Source organism: Mus caroli, unplaced genomic scaffold, assembly GCF_900094665.2.
Source record: "Mus caroli unplaced genomic scaffold, CAROLI_EIJ_v1.1 scaffold_12106_1, whole genome shotgun sequence".
Classification (NCBI taxonomy): domain Eukaryota; kingdom Metazoa; phylum Chordata; class Mammalia; order Rodentia; family Muridae; genus Mus; species Mus caroli.
The window spans coordinates 24394-45242 of record NW_018390261.1 but is presented as its reverse complement, the minus strand read 5'-3'; the positions used below and the strand labels follow the sequence as shown (position 1 = coordinate 45242).

The window sequence follows — 20849 nt, the reverse complement described above, 5'->3', positions numbered from 1 at the left end:
TCTAAAATAATTCCTAAATTATTTCTTTACCATAAGAACATTGTAATATCATCCACACTAATTTGGAATATTGCTTTATCAGGGCTATAACCCAGCATATATGTATTTAACAGAAGGGGATTTTTGAAGGCACTTTAATAGAAATAAAGATCTGATCCAGTCTCATCAGTCATGACTGAAGTCATTTGAAAAAGTGACACAGGGAGATTCCAGGGTCATCAGGATGCTATTCTTGGAAGCCCACAGTTAGAAACAGAAGGACTCAAACAGAAATGGTTACTTTCTAGTAACTAGCCAGTATTAAAGTCTATGAATTAAAATACATGCTTAGCCCCCAGGCACCATTAGCTGATTTTGTCTGTTGTCAGTTAGATCCAGAGGCCAGGGTGATTTATATTTGTTCAACTCTCCTTTGACTTTTCTTTATTCTGCTATAACACACAGTGAGTAAGGATACCCGGTAGAAACTGTACCATTAATGGAGATATTATTTAATGAACGTTTATTTTCCACTCATGGGTTTATGCTAACTCTCTTTGTCTTTTTCTGCTGATTGGTACTTATTGCATTATTTATTTCATTCACACACTCAGGCAACCAGAACCAACTACATTAATATGAATCCAAGCACAAAGTGGTTTTGACAGTCTCCTACCTGAGGTTCTACTCTCAGCTTCTTCAAGCCTCTAGCAAAGGACTTGACTACAATTTTTTCTAAGGTGAGGGGTACTGCTCATGAGAACTGCAGTTATCCAACACAAATTGAAACATGTGATTAACAAGATACTTTTGTGTTCCCCACCTTTGTCATGAGAGTAATTTTGCACCTGTTTCATCTCTTGGGGATTTGTTCCTCATATGAGATTACTGATTATGTTTTAGGTATTTTACTCACAACTCAGTTTTGGTTTCTAGCTTAGTAAAGAATGAGATAAACATGGCTCATCTTAATTGTTTCACTTCAGCCTTCTGAAGCTGATTGAAATGGAAGAACTTTTGTTATACTTCTTTGATAGCAACATCTATAAAATGTTAGGGTTTGGTGATATAGAGGTCGACTTAGTGATGATACTTACAGGATGAGGACACAGAGAAAAAGAATGCAGATTAGGAAGGTGAAGGTTACAAACTTTCATCTGGCAAAATAGGTAATATAGAAGGAGCAAAAATTAGGGTTTCTCAAAGGATGATCCAATCAATGGTCGACAATAAAAGTTAAAAGATAGTGACGTTCCAGAGCAAAGACAGGCATTTAATAGTAGTATATATTCTCCAGCTTATATGCCAATGGGGTTATATATGGAATGTATAAAGAGTAACCTTTCTAATAGTCTTATTATACTTTTCCTGAGGAAATAGTTAAGAAAACATTTCGGGCAGTTCAGTCATTATTAAAGTACAAGAACAGGAAAGAAAATGATCTCAGCCATCTTTAGCCTGCTTTTTTCAAAGATGTTTACAAGGCCTGATGATTTGTTTTATTGTTGTTAATGAAAAGATGGTAGCAATTTGACATTTTTCATTGTACACAATATATTATGAATCATTGATTGGGCTGCTCTATTGCAACATTATGAGAGTCATTTAGAGTTTTTCAAATGATTAATATAAACTTTGTTTACTAAACTGAACTGCAGTTTCACAACTGACAAGTCAAAATAATAGAATTCTGTTGTATAAGGTAACTGTAATTAACTGTTTATTAATATCAGACTCCTGCACAAGAAAACAGAACCTAGAAGATTTTAAAGGAAGTCTGTGAAATATAGTATTGATTGAAAATTTTGAAAAGAAATAGTATCCTATTGAGTAATTTTTAATAGGATTATCTAGAAAAAAATCCAAATACACTACATGGAATTTCTGAACAATTACCCACCGCTATGGGTTTAATGTCTAACTATCTGACAGCCTCCCTTACTCAGAAAATATTGGGTATTACAGTATTGAGCATGGGATTAGCTTTTGCTAAGAGGAATAAATGGAAACCAGGAAAAAGTTCATGTCCAATAGAATTATTAACCAGGTCCCATACCATTTGGATTGTAGGCTTAGGTTCAAGATTCCCATTCATAGGTCCTTATATTCCATTTTTAAGATATTATTATCAGAGGAATTACTCTTTGTATTTAATACATTTAGGATGTGGATGAAGACTACAAGATCATCCACTGAGGAAGAACTTTCATTGTCATGGATGTGAGACATGAGATACTATTCTTCCATACAAAGGAGGAGGATTTTCTGGTTTAACCTAAAGAGTTGGATCTGGACCGGCACTGGAGACAAGAGCAGCAGAGAGCTGGTAGGTTTTGTTTCCCTATTCCTTTAAAATTAGTACTAAGAGCACCATGTAATTCATTCTAGTGGAGCTACGTCCTATCTGAGAGAAAAGTTACTGCTTTGCTTTCAAATGACCTCCTGTACAAGTTAATTTACAAATTTAGCCCGTTTTATTGAGATATCCATTTTTCATAGCCAATTTTTATACTTGGTTTTGAACATTAATTTATTTTAACTTAACTTTAATTCTACTTTAATTTTATTTTGAGTTACTTGCCTTAGACTGAAGTTTAACAATACATAAGAAAACTATATAATGTCAGTTATAAATCGTTCTTACTTTCCAAACCTGTTTGTGTAAATCAATTATACTTTTACTTACCATGGCTACAAAATTAACTAACCACATTAAATAATTTGATAATATATAAGGTGCCAGATCATTTACTTCTGTTTTTTATTATCTTTCTTGTAAAAGATTTTAAAAAATTAGTGATTCCTTCAAGATTTTTATTTTATTATTTTATTTATGTTACAGAGTTTAAGCTTTAGTCTTTATTGTTTTTTAAATTAAAGATTTTTTGCACTAAAATTAATTTTAATCTATAAATGCAGTCAATTTGAGAGGTTGGTAATTTCGGTTTTCTTATCCTTTTATGTCATGTGTATATATAAATATCTTTGTATGCTTAGCTTCTCTAAATTACTAAACCTTAATAACATTAACAAAGACTTTTATGATTAGATATGCTTATGTGAAGTTAGTATTGTGATTAGACATACATCTTTTAAATGCCTTTGTTACCATGAAAAAATCATTATAACTTTAAGAATGTATAACTACTAATTATCAAACATATTTTCTGCTTGAAATTTTACAGGTTTTAAACTATGTCTTCAATGGTCTTACATATCATAAGAGAAAGAAAGTTCACATTTCATGAAGCACTTCAAAGACATCCATGACTATGAATGGGAGAAATACTTAAAAATAAAAAAATGAAAAACCTAGATTAGGGGGAAGATTGCAGAGAGGTAAATACCTTTAATTATATTTAACCACTATTAAAACACACAAATAGTCACATACACATCCATATATATGAATTATATATATATATATATATATATATATATATATATATAATTAAAAATAAATACCTTGAGAAAATAGTAACAAATTAATTTATCATTTTTAGTAATTAATCTTACTTAAGTGAAGTTGTAAGCAATATCTGGGAACCTAATTCACTCTATATTACATCTATTTACTGTGACATAAGTTGATTCACTCCACATTTTTAAATTTTTAGTCTGTAATTCTCAATTTTTTCTAAAGCCTTGAGTTTTAATATAATTAGTGTACAGTTGCACCTAACTACTTGGGAGACTGCTTGGACAACAGACTAAAGTCCAATGACCCTTGACTATCTTTTCCTGTTTTTTTCAAAGATATGATAATTTAATAAGTTCAACTGTACTTATTTTAAGTAGGTACAGCTAAGGTTATAAATAACTCTATTCAAATATATTTTCAGTTTAAAAGATATTGTGAATCGTCACCAAGGGGATTTTGCCATTAGAAATCAAAAACTAAAACAAACAACCAAAACCAAAACAGTAGTAGTAGTAGCAGCAGCAGCAGCAGCAGCAACTACAGCAACAACAACAACAACAACAACAACAACAACAACAATAACAATAACATATGTTTTGCATAGAAAAGCTTGGATTATCTTTTGTGACTCTTTTGTGGTGGAACCCATACTAGCTATTTGGCAAGGCTACTAGGTAGCTTGGGGCCAAATCAGGGGTGTAGAATTAGGAGTGACTGCTGAACTGACATTTTCAGTTTCTACTCCAAGCCATTTGTTGCCATTTGGGGCAGGCTTTCCAACTTGAGATATTATCTTGACTTCAATTCTCAATTACAGGGGCCTTATGAGACCTTTGGCAGAAGGGGAAATGAGAGCTAAATATGTTTGTGCTCTGGACATGGTAGCAAGAGGGAACAGAGTGGTAGGGATGAAAACTGTTAAGATAAGTTGTAATAAAATGGTAAAATGGGCCACATACTATTCTCCATTCTGTCATGTGAGGTTATATATCCAAGTCAATTTGATATTAAAACAGAAAGTCTTGAGTTCAGGCTAGCAGTAGCGATTGTCCAATAAACTGCTGATCTCCAGCCTCAGCATGAGGAGTGTACTAAGAAAGGGGAGAGTGGAAGTAGCATTGATTCAATAATAACTCACAGTCAGTAGTGGATCCAAGCTGTCATTTCAAGTGTTCTCACTGCCCAAGTATTCTCATTATTCTTCCTTCTTCTCCTTTCTTCCTTTTCCTTTCTCATTCATTTGCCTTCTCCCAAATAAAGAGCCAGAACCCAGTCTTTTATTTAATAAAGTGACATCATCAAGGCTTTGATCATTATTAATAATTTTATCTCTGGTGTTAACTGGCCTGGTTGTCTCCGACTGGTGCTGGCTTCCTTGGAGGCAGGTAGAGCTGGGTTACATAGGTTTGAGCAGTCATCCTATTAGGCAGACTGTGCTGACTCTGGTTAGGGGAGTGGTGGCTCTTGTGTCCCTTTTTAGAGAAGGCCTTCTGTGTCACTGGTTGGAGCAGTACTATTATGTCCCTGGTTAGGACAGATCTCATGTGTCCTTGGTTAGGGCAAACCTCCTGGGAGACAGGCAGGCTTTGGGGTCCCAGGAAAGTAGCTGCCCCAATTGCAGATGGAAGTGCAGATAGGACTGTGAGGCTCATTTGGAGATGTATAGATCCCATGTCTGCTGGGCTGGGGGGAGGGAGTGGCGGTCTGCCTGGAGTATTGGCGCAAGTGACTCATCTGTGTCTCTGGTTATGATAGACCTCCTGGGAGACAAGCAGGCTGTACGATTTAGGAGGGGTACAGCATGTAGATCTCATTTATTATAGAGTGATTAACTCCGAATAATGGGGGAGGTATACTCACCATAAAGAGAGACTGAAAGCAAAATAGAAGAGACAGCCTATCAATTTCAGGCTAACAACACCTATCAGCCCACATAGGGAGTCAATGGTCTGGAGATACTCCAGGGCTAGGAACATCTTCCCTTATGCAGCCAGGTAATAGACTTTGAGTTCAGCGGGAAACTGAGACCTGAAAAGCTATAGCAACGCTTTTATTCCTTTAGATGTTAGAGAGGCCCAAAGTGTCAAAATTGGGATAAATGGTAGTTAGAGAACCACGATTAAATACATGGGTGAAGATCTAAACACTGTTTATCCTACAACTATCAGGTTTCCAAATATTTTCTGATTTATAGGAGCCATGTGACTAAACTTTGTACCTTCCATAAGTTAAGAGTCACAGGCTAGAGGAAAGCTTCCAGAGCCATTTACTGAACAATTCCTAAGATTATACTTGTGATTCTTTGTTTGTTTGTTTGTTTGTTTGTTGAGACAGTGTTTCTCTGTGTAGCCCTGGCTGTCCTGGAATTCACTCTGTAGTCCAGGCTGGCCTCCAACTCAGAAATCTGCCTGCTTCTGCCTCCCAAGTGCTGGGATTAAAGGCGTGCGCCACCATGCCCGGCCAGATACTTGTGATTCTTAAGTAGTTACCAGAGTGTGTCAAAGTTAGGTCCCATGAGGTACCTTGTCCCTGTAGTTTTGGAGGTTCTGGATACATATTCTCTTTGAATAGAGAAGGCCTCCCATTGGGAGGTCAGAATCAGTCTGAGAAACACAGAGTGGAATCAGAGGAGAGAACAGGTATAGATTGAGAATGAATAATGACTGCATGAGTGACATAGACCTTTCAGGCTCATTAAATTACCCAGCAGTAGAAAGTTGCTGCAGACCCTCTGGGTCCCTGTGTCTTTGTAAAACGGGTCTCTAGAGTAGGTAGGCAAAGCTTAGGATTAAATTGACAAACAGACACACACAGGAGAGTTTGTGTAGAATCTGAATGTAATCTCTGGTCGAGCATTAGACTATTTTATGTTACAGCGAATTATCAGGAGCTACAAATCATAATAAGACAAGGTACACTGAAATTTACCAGATACAAAAGAAAGGAATTTTCAGGAACTATATAAATGTTTACAATAGAGATTAACAGCCCTGCCTAGGATCAGCCTAATGCCAGGCAAGAATTTCACACTTTAGTGTTAATAGGACCAGGGGGTTTTAACTCTTGACAAGCCTCAAGAATAATGTAGTGTCATGGACCCCTAAATTCCTAGGCTTTGCTCATTCTTATCTTGTCTGGAGAATCCCCATTTATCAAGATAGTATATCAACTTGCTCTTGGCATGGAATGTAACCTGTACTAAAGATTTCTATCTCAGTGAGATTCCCAGGCTCTTCCTGCAGACCAGTTGAGTTAATGGCTCTGTTTTATTGTAGTGCTTAATTAGTTACTGAATAGGTTAAACTCCTTGCTGTAATCTGGGATCTTGGAACACTGGGNGAGGCTTTAGCTATGTCAGAATTCAATCTTAAAAGGCACTTATAATAGGGTAATGCTTAATAGAGGGCACATGGATCCATATACAAGACTAACGCGGGAGTGGACAATTAATTTATGGTTTAGAGGGGATGCTAGACTCCAGGAGGGAGTTTCTGTGAAACTCTTTTCCTCGTGGGCAGCTTCCAAGCTTCTGCTTGTCAAACTGACCCAACTGGAGAGCTGGCTTTCGCCAGACTCCAGGAGGAGAGCTTCCTTGAAACTCTTTTTTTCCTCATGAGCAGCTTTTAGGCATCACTGCCTGACAGGCAGACTCGACCGGAGTGCCATGACAGAAAGTAAATAAGAAAAAGGGAAGTCTGTGTGGAGAGCTAAGGTTACTAATGGATTCATTTTTCCCTTCCTGAATTATGCATCTGATTTTTAGATTTCTGATGATTTATATGGCATAAGACAGAGAAGAGACCAGTATGAAGAGATTGGAACATTAATTTTAATATTTTATTAGGTATTTTCTTCATTTACATTTCCAATGCTATCCCAAAAGTCCCCCATATCCTCCCCCACCCACTCCCCTACCCACGCACTTCCACTTTTTGGCCCTGGCGTTCCCCTGTACTGGGGCAGATAAAGTTTGCACAACCAATGGGCCTCTCTTTCCAGTGATGGCCGACTAGGCCTCTGATTTATATGCAGCTAGAGTCAAGAGCTCCAGGAGGGTACTGGTTAGTTAATATTGTTGTTCCACCTATAGGATTGCAGATCCCTTTAGCTCCTTGGTTACTTTTTCTAGCTTCTCCATTGGGGGCCCTGTGATCCATCCAATAGCTGACTGTGAGCATCCACTTCTGTGTTTGCTAGGCCCCGGCATAGCCTCACAAGAGACAGCCCTATCTGGGTCCTTTCAGCAAAATCTTGCTAGTGTATGCAATGGTATCAGCGTTTGGAAGCTGATTATGGGATGGATATGGCAGTCTCTAGATGGTCCATTCTTTCGTCACAGCTCCAAACTTTGTCTCTGTAACTCCTTCCATGAATGTTTTGTTCCCAATTCCAAGAAGGGGCTAAGTGTCCACACTTTGGTCTTCATTCTTCTTGAGTTTCATGTGTTTAGCAAATTGTATCTTATATCTTGGTTATCCTAAGTTTCTAGGCTAATATCCACTTATCAGTGAGTACATATTGTGTGAGTACCTTTGTGATTGGGTTACCTCACTCAGGATGATACCCTCCAGGTCCATCCATTTGCCTGGCATAGGGGAATAAATTCATTCTTTTTAATAGCTGAGTAGTGCTCCATTGTGTAAATGTACCACATTTTCTGTATCCATTCCTCTGTTGAGGGGTGTCTGGGTTCTTTCCACCTTCTGGCTATTATAAATAAGGCTGCTATGAACATAGTGGAGCCTGTGTCCTTCTTACCATTGGAACATCTTCTGGATATATGCCTAGGAGAGGTAAACATTTTAAAACTGCAAGTTGCAGATACTCTCTGTCAGGAAAGGAATGCTTGCCTTGGCCAGAGTCTAGCAGAGTTTGTTCAAAGCTTAGTCCAATATTTCACTGAGGATTTTAGAGGTCCTGTATTCCAAATCATATGCTGTATTTAAAATCATGCAGAAGGCTTTGATGTGGAGTTGAATGTTCAGCAATCACTCCGGCAGCCCACATATGACAGGAGAACTCTTTCACATTGGCTAATACAGTTGGGATCTCAATCAGTTTTCCCTTCCAATAACAATGAGCAACTGCAAATTAATTTTGCTCCCATTGAACAGTGGTTTTTTACAAAACATGTGAGAACATTAATCTTAGTTTTATTTTTATTGGTTATTTTATTTATTTAGATTTCAACTGTTGCCCCCCTTTCTAGTTTCCTCTCTGCAACTCCCCCCCCCAATCTAACCCTCTCGCCTTTGCCTCTATGAGGGTGCAACTCCACCCACTCACCTACTTCTGCTTCACTGTATTACCATTCCCCTATGCCAGGGCATCAAGCCTCCACAGGAATAAGGGTCTCTTTCCCATTGATGCCAGATAAGGTCATCTTCTTCTACATATGCAGCTGGAGCCATAGATCCCTCTATGTATACTCCTTGGTTGGTAGTTTACTCCCTGGGAGATCTGAGTGGTCAGGTTAGTGGGTATTGTTTTTCCTATGGCGTTGCAATCCCATAGGAATATCAGTGGCATTGATAAAAGCTGTTTGGAGTTTTCCCATGCAGTATTCATGGAGGAAACTTGTACCTGGGACTGGAACTTAAGGAAACAATTATCTTCTCGGGCGGGAAGGAAAAAAAAATCATTCTAGATAACACTTTAAATATTCATGTGGGTAGTCTTGACAATCCTGACTTCTTTCTTAATCCAAACTTGGATCTTTAGCAAAGTGTAGGTATCAAAGGGCATGTTGTCTATTATAGGAAAGGGAAACTTCTTCAAATATCTCTATTGCTTTTAGCTTTTATGCCATGAAGGTGGACTTTGAAATAGTCCCTCCTTTTCTGATATACACAAATAAGTGTGATATTAACTCTGCTTTAAATTCTAGGTGGGCATGGCCTAATGTTAAAGTAGAAGCCAATTGGGTGAGCTAGTATGCAAAGTCTTGTCTTTGTGTAGGAATTCTTTTTTTTTTTTTTTTTTTTTTNTTTTTTTTTTTTTTTTCCTTTGGTTTTTCCAGACAGGGTTTCTCTGTATAGCTCTGGCTGTCCTGGAACTCATTTTGTAGACCAGGCTGTCCTTGAACTCAGAAATCTGCCTGCCTCTGCCTCCCCAGTGCTGAGATTAAAGGCATGTGCCACCTCTCCCGGCTTGTGTAGGAATTCTTAATTGTATGCTTATGCTGGCATCTCCAAGGGCATTGAAATCACATGTCCAGAAATCACATGGCTACAGAAAGAGTATAATTGTTCTTCCTTAGAGAATTCAAGATGAAAGGAATGGCTATGTTCTCAAAAAGTTATCACCGATATCATAACACATAGTTGAAACCCTGTACCTCCACTTTTGTGTGAGCTACATATGCTTTGAAATATATGACCTCTGATTAATCATCAGGTTTCAGGAGGAGTAGACGGCCACATGAACAGGAGGTACTCTTGGTTTGAGAATACATGTTCTTATCTTCCCAGGGACTTGTAGTCAGCCTTATGACTTCAGGTCCCCTCATGCTATATTGTATCTACAATGTTCTCTGCTAGTGTTTTGAAAGAAAAATTTCTTCAAGATGATTGGGGAAAATGGAAAGAGCTGTCACAAAAATTAACTGTAGAGCCTGGTGATGAGTCACAGTTGTAGAACACTTTACCTGGTGGTTTTCCTTGGTAAGAGGGTGGGGTGTTCATTGTAGAGGCCTGGATATAAAGGGTGCATTTGATACAGCACTAAGGTGAGGTTACGAGGACAGAGGGTGTAAGTTAGGGAAAACATTTAATGATGTTCTTCTCTGTGGTATTCATTGACAGACATTTGTGATGGATACCTTACCAGTTTCTCATTCAGAATGCCACAGCAGCAACCAAAGTATCACCAAGAAGCTGTAAATATAATATGACTACAGATGTGGTTACTAAGAAGTGTATCTAATCATGAAGTCCAGCCAGGAGAGATACTTCTGATCTAAGGTAAGAAATATAGCAAAAATGTGTGGGGCTGACAATTTGATACTGAGTTTTAATGTGTCAGGTATACTAGAGAAAAAAATGAGGAACATAAAAATTACTTTACTTAATAGGAAGGTGAAAAGTGTAAGAGAGCATCTACCCCCATAAATAAGTAACGCATTGGATCCTGTAGTAATTAGTGTCTGAGGCAATGACCAATAAAGAAAAATAAACACTGAAATTCCTATAGTTACAGATGTCTTTAACATGGCATATTCCTATTAAAGGCAAATTCCATATACATATATATGACCCAATGTATATTTAGCATATATATATATGCTATATATATATATATGCTATATATATATATATATATATATATATATATATATATATGCTAAATCCTCCAGCAGTTTTATTTTTCTCAAATATAGTATTATGCATACATTTAGGAATGAACTATTTTTCTTATCTGTCCCATCAAATGGGATTTATAGAAGACTGCAATCCATATTTTAGCACACATCGTAATCCATATTTTAGCACACATCGTTGCTGGTAGCTCTTCCCTAGCAGTGTGATCTTTGAGTTCTCAACATCCATTTTGGCATTTCAACTTGAAGTGTATAATTTATTATTGATATTCATATAGTCTTATTTGGAGTGTTTATGGGTACAGTTTCACTATCTTATATCAAAGAAATCCTTTTCACAGCAGACCCATGCTTACTCTGGATCTTCTAATCTTTGTGCTACGTCTTCCACAGTATTTTCTGATTCTTGATTGTTCAGTGTGTTTACTTTTATTCTTCAGTTGGTATTGGTGCATTTTGACCATTGGATTATTGTAAGGGTCACAATCAGCTGCAACGTGAAGTGGCTTCACTTAGGATGAGTGATACTCTAATTTAAAATTTAAAATTGACAATGTACACAGTAATTATACTGACTTAGAAAACTGGCAGCTCTAGGCCTGTTTTTCTAAGCTCCATTATCTCTTTATCTATGGAGAGTTGTCTAGGTTTACACTGTCATTATTTCTTTCCCTGACCATGATTGATGTCTACTTTACTGATGAGAAATATGATGAACATTTTGCATGTGGATTTGAGCAGCCAAGCCTTTAATAACCTAATCTGCAATAAGATTTAGGTAATGTTATATCTTCAGGAAAGTTGTTAATATTATAAAATTTATGTAGAAATTTTGTAGTACTTTTATATATAATGTTTACCTTGACCTAAGCATGGTTCTAAAGAGAAGAACAGATATAAAGCTAAATGTCATAAAACACTGTCTCTACCACCTTTTTAACATTGCAAGAAATTTTAATATCAACCTATGGTGACCAGGTTAGTTGAGACTGCTAGCCTTTCTATAGGGTTGCCCTCCTCTTCAGCTTCTTCCAGCTTTTCCCTAATTCAAACAGCCAGGATCACTCAGATACTGAGTCACCAACAAGGCAGCATATACCAGTTGATATGAGGCCCTCAACACTGCTGTGTCTGAACTCAGTCATAGAAGATGCACCTAAACCTCAAAAGACTTGGAGCCCCAGGAATGGGGAGGTCTGGTGGGATAGGAGTAGGAGTGGGGGTGAAGGCATCCTCTTGGAGATATGCAGAAGGAGGTGTGGGATGTTGAACAGTCAGAGTGAACTGGGAAGGGGATAAAGTCTGGACTGTAAAAAAGTTTAAAAATAAATAAATAAATAAATCTATGGGAAAGTACAAGAAGTGAAAACGTATTGACAGAAGCTTGGGGCACATCTTTTTTTTTTTTTTTTTTTAAGGATTTCTTTTATATTTTCTTCAATTTTTATTAGATACTTTCTTCACTTACATTTCAAATGCTATCTCAAAAGTCCCCTATACCCTTCCCCTATCTTGCTCCCCTACCCACTCACTCCCACTTCTTGGCCCTGGCATTCTGCTGTACTGGGGCATATAAGGTTTGCAAGACTGAGGGGCCTCTCTTCCCAATGATGGTTGACTAGGCCATCTTCTGCTACATATGCAGCTAGAAACACGAGCTCTGTGCGCACAGGTTAGTTCATATTGTTGTTCCACCTATTAGGTCACATCTTAATGTGGAATGTAATATTGAGTCCTCTGTGCTCTTCTTTCCCCTTACAACATAGATGCTCACACTGACTGTAAAGTACAGACACTTTCCCGTTCCCTAGTGTTTCAGAACACTGATATTGAAACATGAGTAGGGATACATACAAGAAGGAAATCAATGAGGAAAACAGGAAGATTAGAGGTTCACATGGAGTGGGCCGTCTTACAGCCCTTGAATTATATGAAAAAGGATTACTTTTTTATTATTTCTATGAATTTCAAACTTTATTTTTATTAATATTATTTTCAAAATTTTATATATGTACAAATAAGTTTTATCAGGACTATATCAATCCTCCAATCCCCTTTCTCCAACTATACCATATACCTCTTATTTACTCCCTTTAACTGCTTAATAAAAAATAACACCCACTAAGTCCTGTTACCTCTGATCAAATGAAGATATGTGTGGGGTCAGGCACTGGGTCCAAATGCCCTACCAAAGAGCTGAGCATGGAAGCTAATATTCTCTTACCTGATACCCAATGTCCATCCTTAGAGATTGAAAACCTCCTTTATTTCTATCCTGCTATCATCACTAAGTCTCACAGAGCATATTTTACAAACAAGGTATGCATTGCAACGGTTTCGTGGCTAATATATTTGTTCACTTTTCCTTTTCTGTACCTTCTATTATCTGACATCTGATGAAGGAAAGAACCATATACCCATAGAAAGAACATTTCTACCAAAGTATGCGTATATATATATATATATATATATATATATATATATCTTCTTGAGATTATGATTTCATTATAACATGCATGATTTTTCCTCTCTGCACCCTTCTTTATACATATACTTCTTTTATATTCATATCCTCCCTTTTTTACTATTTTATGTAGCATGCATATACATGCATATATATTTTACACATAAACATTTCAGTCTGTACAATATTACTTGTATGCTTCTTTTCAGGGCTGATTATTAGATTTGTAATCTTCACTTAATATACAGTGTTTGCTTGTCACCATCTGTTTATACCAGTCACTTCAGTGAGGTAAGTCATGTATGTTAATGCAGTTAAATTACATTGAGTCTTTTTGAAATTGTAAACCATTTTCAATCTTACTTATGTTATTTCCTCATGCCTGCTCTATGCCCTGTAACGGGTACTCAAAGTTTATAATGCTGCAACCTTTAATGCATTTCCTTATGTTGTCCTGACCACTACCTGTACAATAAACTTCATTGCTACATTAAAACTGTAGTTTTGCTACTGTCCAAATGTGAGACAAATCTCATGGTAGAGAGCCTACCCCTGACACTGTTAATGATACTCTGATTTGGTTTCAGATTAAATATGCGCGAGTCAGAAGTTGACTCAGGCAGCTACATATTTACTTTGTAATTACAGGCACTTGTACATTGCAGCAAAACACTCTTCCTTAATTATGAATACTTGCACTGCTTTTTGCTTTAGAGAAGAAAAAAGATTTAGGGATAGTATTGTGGAGGTGCAATTTCAGAACACGAAGGGCAGTGACATATCTCTTAGTATTGCTCGTCAGGAAAACTAGGTTATTTGATGAATTTTGCTGAGAGGGACTGTCTCAAAGGAGCCAGAAGTGGTGCTGTTTGTTGAATTGCACAGATAAGTTCATAGCAGTTATAGATAAAATTTGCATATACAAGACTTTCACTAGGTAAAGCTACAAAAAAAAAAAAAAAAAGATATCATCTTGGTTAGTGGATGAACTCATGAAGACCCAGTCATATTTGTGTCGCATTTTGTGGACTGCTAATGAAAGAATACTCCATTATATTCAGAGATTTTTATCTCAGAAGCTTCTTATTATCAATTCCATAAATTTCCACACATCTGTGAACACAAAGTTAGCCCAAAATTGGTATTATGAATAAGTGGACACTGATAGATAGCCTGTATTTTGATAGATATACCTGTTAATTTTTTCTCCTTATTTGCAAAGAGGTTTTTGATGAAATAAGAAGACTAAATTATTCTTGGGTATGAGCACAAATAACTATAAATAATAGAGATTATGTTTGTTTAAAAATTTGTAGTTGTAGCTTTCCCTCCAGTAACTGTGACTTCACAACTTGGAGTAGTTGAGTACATTTCCAATACCAAACATGATCTCCTTTTTGTTGATGAGGTCATAAGTGCAACTCGAGACCTGTTTGTTATTTCCAAGATATATGTATTGTGGGAAATATTAAAAAATAAACCTGCCAACACTCAGTGGGGCCAGACCAAGCTTCTGAGCTACTGCTACCACCACCAACTCTCTAGAGCTAGCCACTATGCCAGGTTCTCAGCCAGACCACTCAACAGACCTATGAGGTCACATAGCTCCAACAGGGCCATCTGTCAGATGGCCCCACCCAATTCCTCTTGCTTTCATGCAATGCTCCACATACTCCAGGTTATTCATCTCAACACCTAATTACCCGGTAGAGTTAATCTCTTAAGATGAATTAGCTAATCAGATTTATGTATCAATAATAACACAGTTTACAAGATGCCAATTCAATAATTTCAGTGCCAAATGCTAATGATAATACTTTAACCCAATTATTCTAAACTTTTGATAATACCATGTCAGCCTCCATTCAGGTTCTCTCTCCCCTCCTAACATCCCCCCTCTCCTCAACTCCTTGCTCTCCCTCTCTTCTCATATCCAATCACAAGCCTCCCACTGCCATAATGTGATTGGACAAGGAAAATCCTGCAACATATATGTGTCATCACTGTACCCTAGTGGTTACTTTTGCTCTGCTAATAATTGATGTTTCTCATAGTCATCCAAACTAGGTCAGACTGTAGGTTGTCTTCCTCTTTGGAAGCTTCCACAGACCTGATAGATAGATAGATAGATAGATAGATAGATAGATAGATAGATAGATAGATAGAAAATTGGCAGATAGATATACAAACACTTCTAAACCTAGTGCTTAGGCAACTTTGCCTCAAATGTGGCAGGAAAGTTTATAGACTAAAAATTTCAGGGTTTGCTATGATATTGTACCTTTTACTAATATCAAAAAAAGAGACATCACAACATGACAGAGGTAAAGCTCTGTGACTATATATGACAAACATGAGCATACCAAACTGAACAAATAGAGGCCCATGAGAACTCAATGCTATACAAATTAAATATGCAACTGAGGCAGTCTGTCAAAGGGAGTTGTTGTCCTTCTCAGGGGAGAGTACATTATTTGGATGTCCAGCACTGAAAGTTCTGCTTTGAAAAAACACATGCAGGGAGCATTGAGACTTATCAAGTAATATCTAAAATACATCTAAATATGTGAATATATATATACACACACACACGATTGTGTGTGTGTGTGTGTGTGTGTGTGTGTGTGTGTGTGTGTGGAAGGGTTTGGATGAGTTGGGTGAAAGTAGAAGTGTTCTAATTGAATTATACTGTAAAAAATAGAAATAGCTTCCTCACAGACTTGTAGGTACTCATAAATACAAACATACATGTGTGCTTTTGTGTGTCTGAATACATGCATGCACAAATGCACAAAGACAATGTCCAGAGAGTGCCCCACCTCAGGATCCATCCCATATACAACCACCAAACCCATGCACTATTGTGGAAAACAACAAGAGCTTGTTGACAGGAGCCTGATATAGCTGTCTCTTGAGAGGTTCTGCCAGTGCCCGACAAATACAGAAGTAGATGCCACAGCTATTCACATGGTCCCTAGTGAAGGAGCTAGAGAAAGGACCCAAGGAGCTGAAGAGGTTTGGAGCCCCATAGGAGGAACAACAATATGAACTGACCAGTACTCCAATGGCTCCCTGGGACTAAACCACCAACCAATGAAAACACATTTTGGAACTCATGGCTCCCTCCAGCTGCATATGTAGCAGAGGATGGCCTAATCAGTCATCAATGGGAGGAGAGGAACTTGGTCATGTGAAGGTTTTATGCCCCAGTATTGGGGAATGCCAGGCCCAGGGAGCAGAAGTGGGTGGGTTTGGTGAACAGGGGAGGGGGAAGAGATAGGGAGTTTCAGAGGGGATACCAGGAAATGGGATAATGTTTGAAATGTAAATAAAGTAAATATCTAACAAAAATTGATAAAAAGGAATAAAAAAACGAAAAAAAGAGTAGATAATGTTGTTAAAGTCAGCATAGAATATTGATAGCAGTAGCAGGTGAGGATTTCAGGTCAAAATGTGTCAGGCATCTTTTCACATATATAAAATATGTATATATTTATTTTTAACAAAATATTATCAAGAAATTAAGGAACCAGAGTAACAAGAGGAGACTTTGTCCTCTGTAGTTTTCTTACTTTCCTAAATCAGTCCATTCTTCATACCAGAACTGCATGTATACCAACACACACGCGTGCACACACACACACACACACACACACACACACACACACACACACACACAGTTGTGCACATAAAACACACATTTGTGCACATAATGTGCATGCACATATATACAAAGCACCAAGATAGTTCTCAAATTTGGCATAGATTAGTGATAATAAAGATTTGAGGGATTTTAGATTCCAAAATTTACATATTTAAGAATTTTAAATAGAAAGCAGAAAATAAATTTTATTTAGTATAGGAATATTGGGGAGACAAACAAGTGATGCAATGTCCCACTCAAGTCTATTTTCCAGGTTAAAAACAGACTAAAGTTTACATAGAAGAGCAGGGTCAAGAAGATCTCAGCAGGCTGTGTCAGGGTGGTGTCCCAGCCACCATTGTCTCAACATTCTCAGGGCTTCAGTTCTTCTAAGGTGGTATGAGAAAATATTAGAATTTGGTTCATATTCTTTCCCTTCTTAAGAGATATTTTCTCCATCTGGCTGGCTCCTTTACCTTCTCCTCTTGTGTCCATTATTTCAGTGCCCTGATAGATTAATTGGCTCATGTCTCTTTAGAGTGCTTTCATTTTGGCCATTTACAGGAACTTAAAACTATCTCATCTGCTCACCAAATCAGCTTACACTGTGATTATAACTGTTAAGACTTTTGATTTCCCCTCATGTTTTCTCTGATAAACTAATTGCCAGGATGCTAAGCTGTTACAATTTAATCAGCTATATTGGACAGAAAGATTTCTGCAGGCTGATATTTCATTTTATGTGTGTTTACATCTTTATAATAAGTACCCAGAATGGGCATCACATATAGTAGCTGTTTAATAAATATTTTTGAGGGTAAGGAATCTTCACTTTCACTTATAAGACTTATTATATTATGAAGAAGTGTCTGTGAGAGGAACATGAATGTAACTGGATATCTATCTTGCCTTCTAGAAAGAATTCAAAGCTGAGCTGGTGATACTCCGCACCACTCTAGGAAGCCTCTCAAAGGCACAGGCTAGGTCTATATCACTTCAGAGTCTTTTCATATAATACTATCTAGTTATTCCTCAGTCTGAGTGAAACTAGTCAGGATTAAATGGGTATGGAACACTTTATTACTTGTTCAAAAGAACAGAATGGGAAAGCAATAAGTCATGCAGGGGAAGGACAATCCACCACCAGTATCTGAGCCACTGAGGATCCCCTGTTAAAAAGAAAGTCACTGGAGTCTGCCTGTGGTATGTATCTGCTTGGAGCTTCCCCGTGGTAGCCGTAGACCAGGTCCAACAGCCTAGCCTTTCCTGGCCTTGCTTTCATCCTCATCACAAGCTTTGCTGGCAGTGTAGTCTGCTTTACTTCTGTGTATAATTCTCTGGCTTCCTGTGGAATAGGATCATGTCAATATTTCCCCATCCCATGGAATTATTTTTACTTCTCTGTTTCTGTAGTATTTTTCTTACTTTTCTTTATTATCTTTAACTTTTTTTTTTTTAAAGAAAATCCCCTCCCTTCTTCCTTCTGACAGTTCACCATCCCATTCCTGCTCCACCATCTCCAAGATGATAATTTCACCCCTCCACTAATCCCCCATGTAATTCCAGGTCTCCCCATTCCCTGAGCCCTAATGTCTCTAAAGGGTTAGGTCTAACTTTTCTCATTGAGGTCAGACCATGCTGTATGTGCTTTTAAATGAAGGCAACAGAGAAGCAAGAGTAGAGTTTATTCTCTAGCTGCCATATGTCCATGAACAAATCTATGCCCTCCTCACTTCAAAAACTACCTGCGTTTGTGTGATGTAAATGAACACACACACACACACACACACACACACACACACACACACACAAACTCAAAGAAGTCTTACATTTATATAGAACTTAATGGGTTTTTTCCCCCAGAATATCTCTAATTGGTTTCTTAACCATCTTGACAGTTTAGAATACTGTAGACACACAGAGTATCTTCCTTGACCATGATTAAAAATCAATATTTCTTTTTTCAATGCAAGCAGCATTTTTAAGGTACTCTAATAGAAATAAAATTCCAGTAGGGGGTTAAGGCTCATGCATGTAATAATGGCCCATGAGGAAAGTGACACATGAAGATTGCAAAGATTTCACAGCAAGCTGTACTTGTCAGCTGGGAATCAGAATCAGAATGGTCCAGATCAAAATGAAATCTTCCTAGTAAAAGCCAAGAACTAGATTCAAGGAGCCAGATACATTCTCACCCTCTAGGTGCTTTTATTTAATGTTCATTAGAGCCAGAGCCCAGACTAAATTATATTTTATCCATTTCCTTTCAATTTCTCTGCTTATGCTGCAGCATACAGGGAGAGGAGAGAGAGGTGAAACAAGCGTGTTGCTTTAAATCTCTCTAGATACTGGAGGTTTTTGATTTCCATCTCTTGGTTTGAGATCTCTCTCTTGATTGGTCCTAACTCTGTTCTCCATATAAAGGCACACATTCAGCCAATCATAGGCATACAGAGCAAATAGAAGTCTGTGAACACAGGGATTTTGCAAGTCAGGCTCCTGGCTGGAGTCCAGCTCTCAGCTGGGTCCAGGCTCTAGCCAGGGCCTGACTACATGATGCTCAGTAGAGAAGGTGGGCAGTGCCTGGGAGCTGCAGGAGGGAGAACAAATAGAAGTGTAGTGTAAGTACTGCGGGCTGGCATATTGGGTTTCCCACAGTTATCCTTAGAGTCATTTCATCTTTCAAAAATTTATTTCTGCCTCTGAGACCACTGATGTATTACTTTTACCCAGCCATCAGTCTTGAATTTATCTGAAATAAGGGTGATTCATCTTAACCTTCATAATCTAACAGAGACTGGAGACTTGATACTTCTCACACTCCCTTCGTGACCTACTAAGTAAACAATTGCTATCTAATTACATCTCTCCATGGCACCATAAAAATAAAAAGCTTCGAGCTAAAACATTTGCTAAGAAAGACCTCATTTGTGAGTTTTTCTTTTTATTGTAGATTTATTTCCTACAATATATTATTATTTTAGTTTCTCCATCCCATTCCTGCAAGATAAGCTGTGTGAATATACACTCCTAAATTTGTTCTCTTTTCGTCTTCCTTCTTCCCTTCATCCCTCCCTCCCTCCCTCCCTCCCTCCCTCCCTNTCCCTGTCCTTCCTTCCTTCCTTTCTTTCTTTCTTTCTTTCTTTCTTTCTTTCTTTCTTTCTTTCTTTCTTTCTTTCTTTCTTTCTTTCTTTCTTCATATTTCTACTAGTACTTCTATGACAACTCTTAGTAATTCTTCTACTACTATTATGAAGCCAACTTCCAAAGGGTTAAATAAATAAATTAATTAATTAATCAAAAGAAGTCAAAGCAAGAGTACAGGACACTTAGATGTGAGACTCTCATTTTTATTATCTATTTCTGTAAATATTCCTCTAAAAATGAAACTCCATGCTTTTTGTGGGAACCCTCTCCAGGTAAACCCTTCCATTTTGAGGAATTTTTTCATGCAGTGAGACTCGACTGGAGAAAAATAAATTTTCATTGTTCTCAGTTATCAGTTTGAGAGAGAGAGTCAGATTTGCAGATGGGCTATTTAGATGAGATTATCTTAGCTGATATCCAATGTCCATAGATTGAAGAACCGTAAAAGTGGCATCATCTTTTATTTGCATCCTGCTAGCATAAATAAGTTTCAGAGTATATTTGTCAAACCAGGTGTGTATTGCAACAGGTTAGTGGCAAATATATTTATTTACTCTTTGTCTTCTGTATCTTCAATTATCTGAGATATAATGAAGGAAAGAAACAACCCATAAACCCATAGAAAGATTATTTCTTCCAAGGTATCCTTTCTTTTTTTTTTATTTTAAGATTTATTTATTTATTACATATAAGTACACTGTAGCTGTCTTCAGACACTCCAGAAGAGGGCGTCAGATCTCATTACAGATGGTTGTGAGCCACCATGTGGTTGCTGGGATTTGAACTCTGGACCTTCAGAAGAGCAGTCCGGTGCTCTTACCCACTGAGCCATCTCACCAGCCCCAAGGTATCCTTTCTATTTCATATTTTTTTTTGT

At 37.5% G+C, this 20849-nt stretch overlaps 1 long non-coding RNA gene across 5 annotated transcripts in view; it reads left to right on the top strand.

The window, feature by feature from the left end:
* The first annotated feature begins 595 nt into the window (after positions 1-595).
* The window catches only part of LOC115030329, a 39701-nt gene continuing 19447 nt past the window's right edge, over positions 596-20849 (top strand). For 2 of the 5 annotated variants that reach the window (XR_003835906.1, XR_003835908.1), the window contains exons 1-6: positions 596-719; positions 2143-2305; positions 3165-3318; positions 10204-10362; positions 13121-13160; positions 13392-13473. This is a non-coding gene — a long non-coding RNA (uncharacterized LOC115030329). The remainder of the gene's footprint in view (positions 720-2142; positions 2306-3164; positions 3319-10203; positions 10363-13120; positions 13161-13391; positions 13474-20849) is intronic. The other 3 variants (XR_003835910.1, XR_003835909.1, XR_003835907.1) reach the window with 2 other exon arrangements.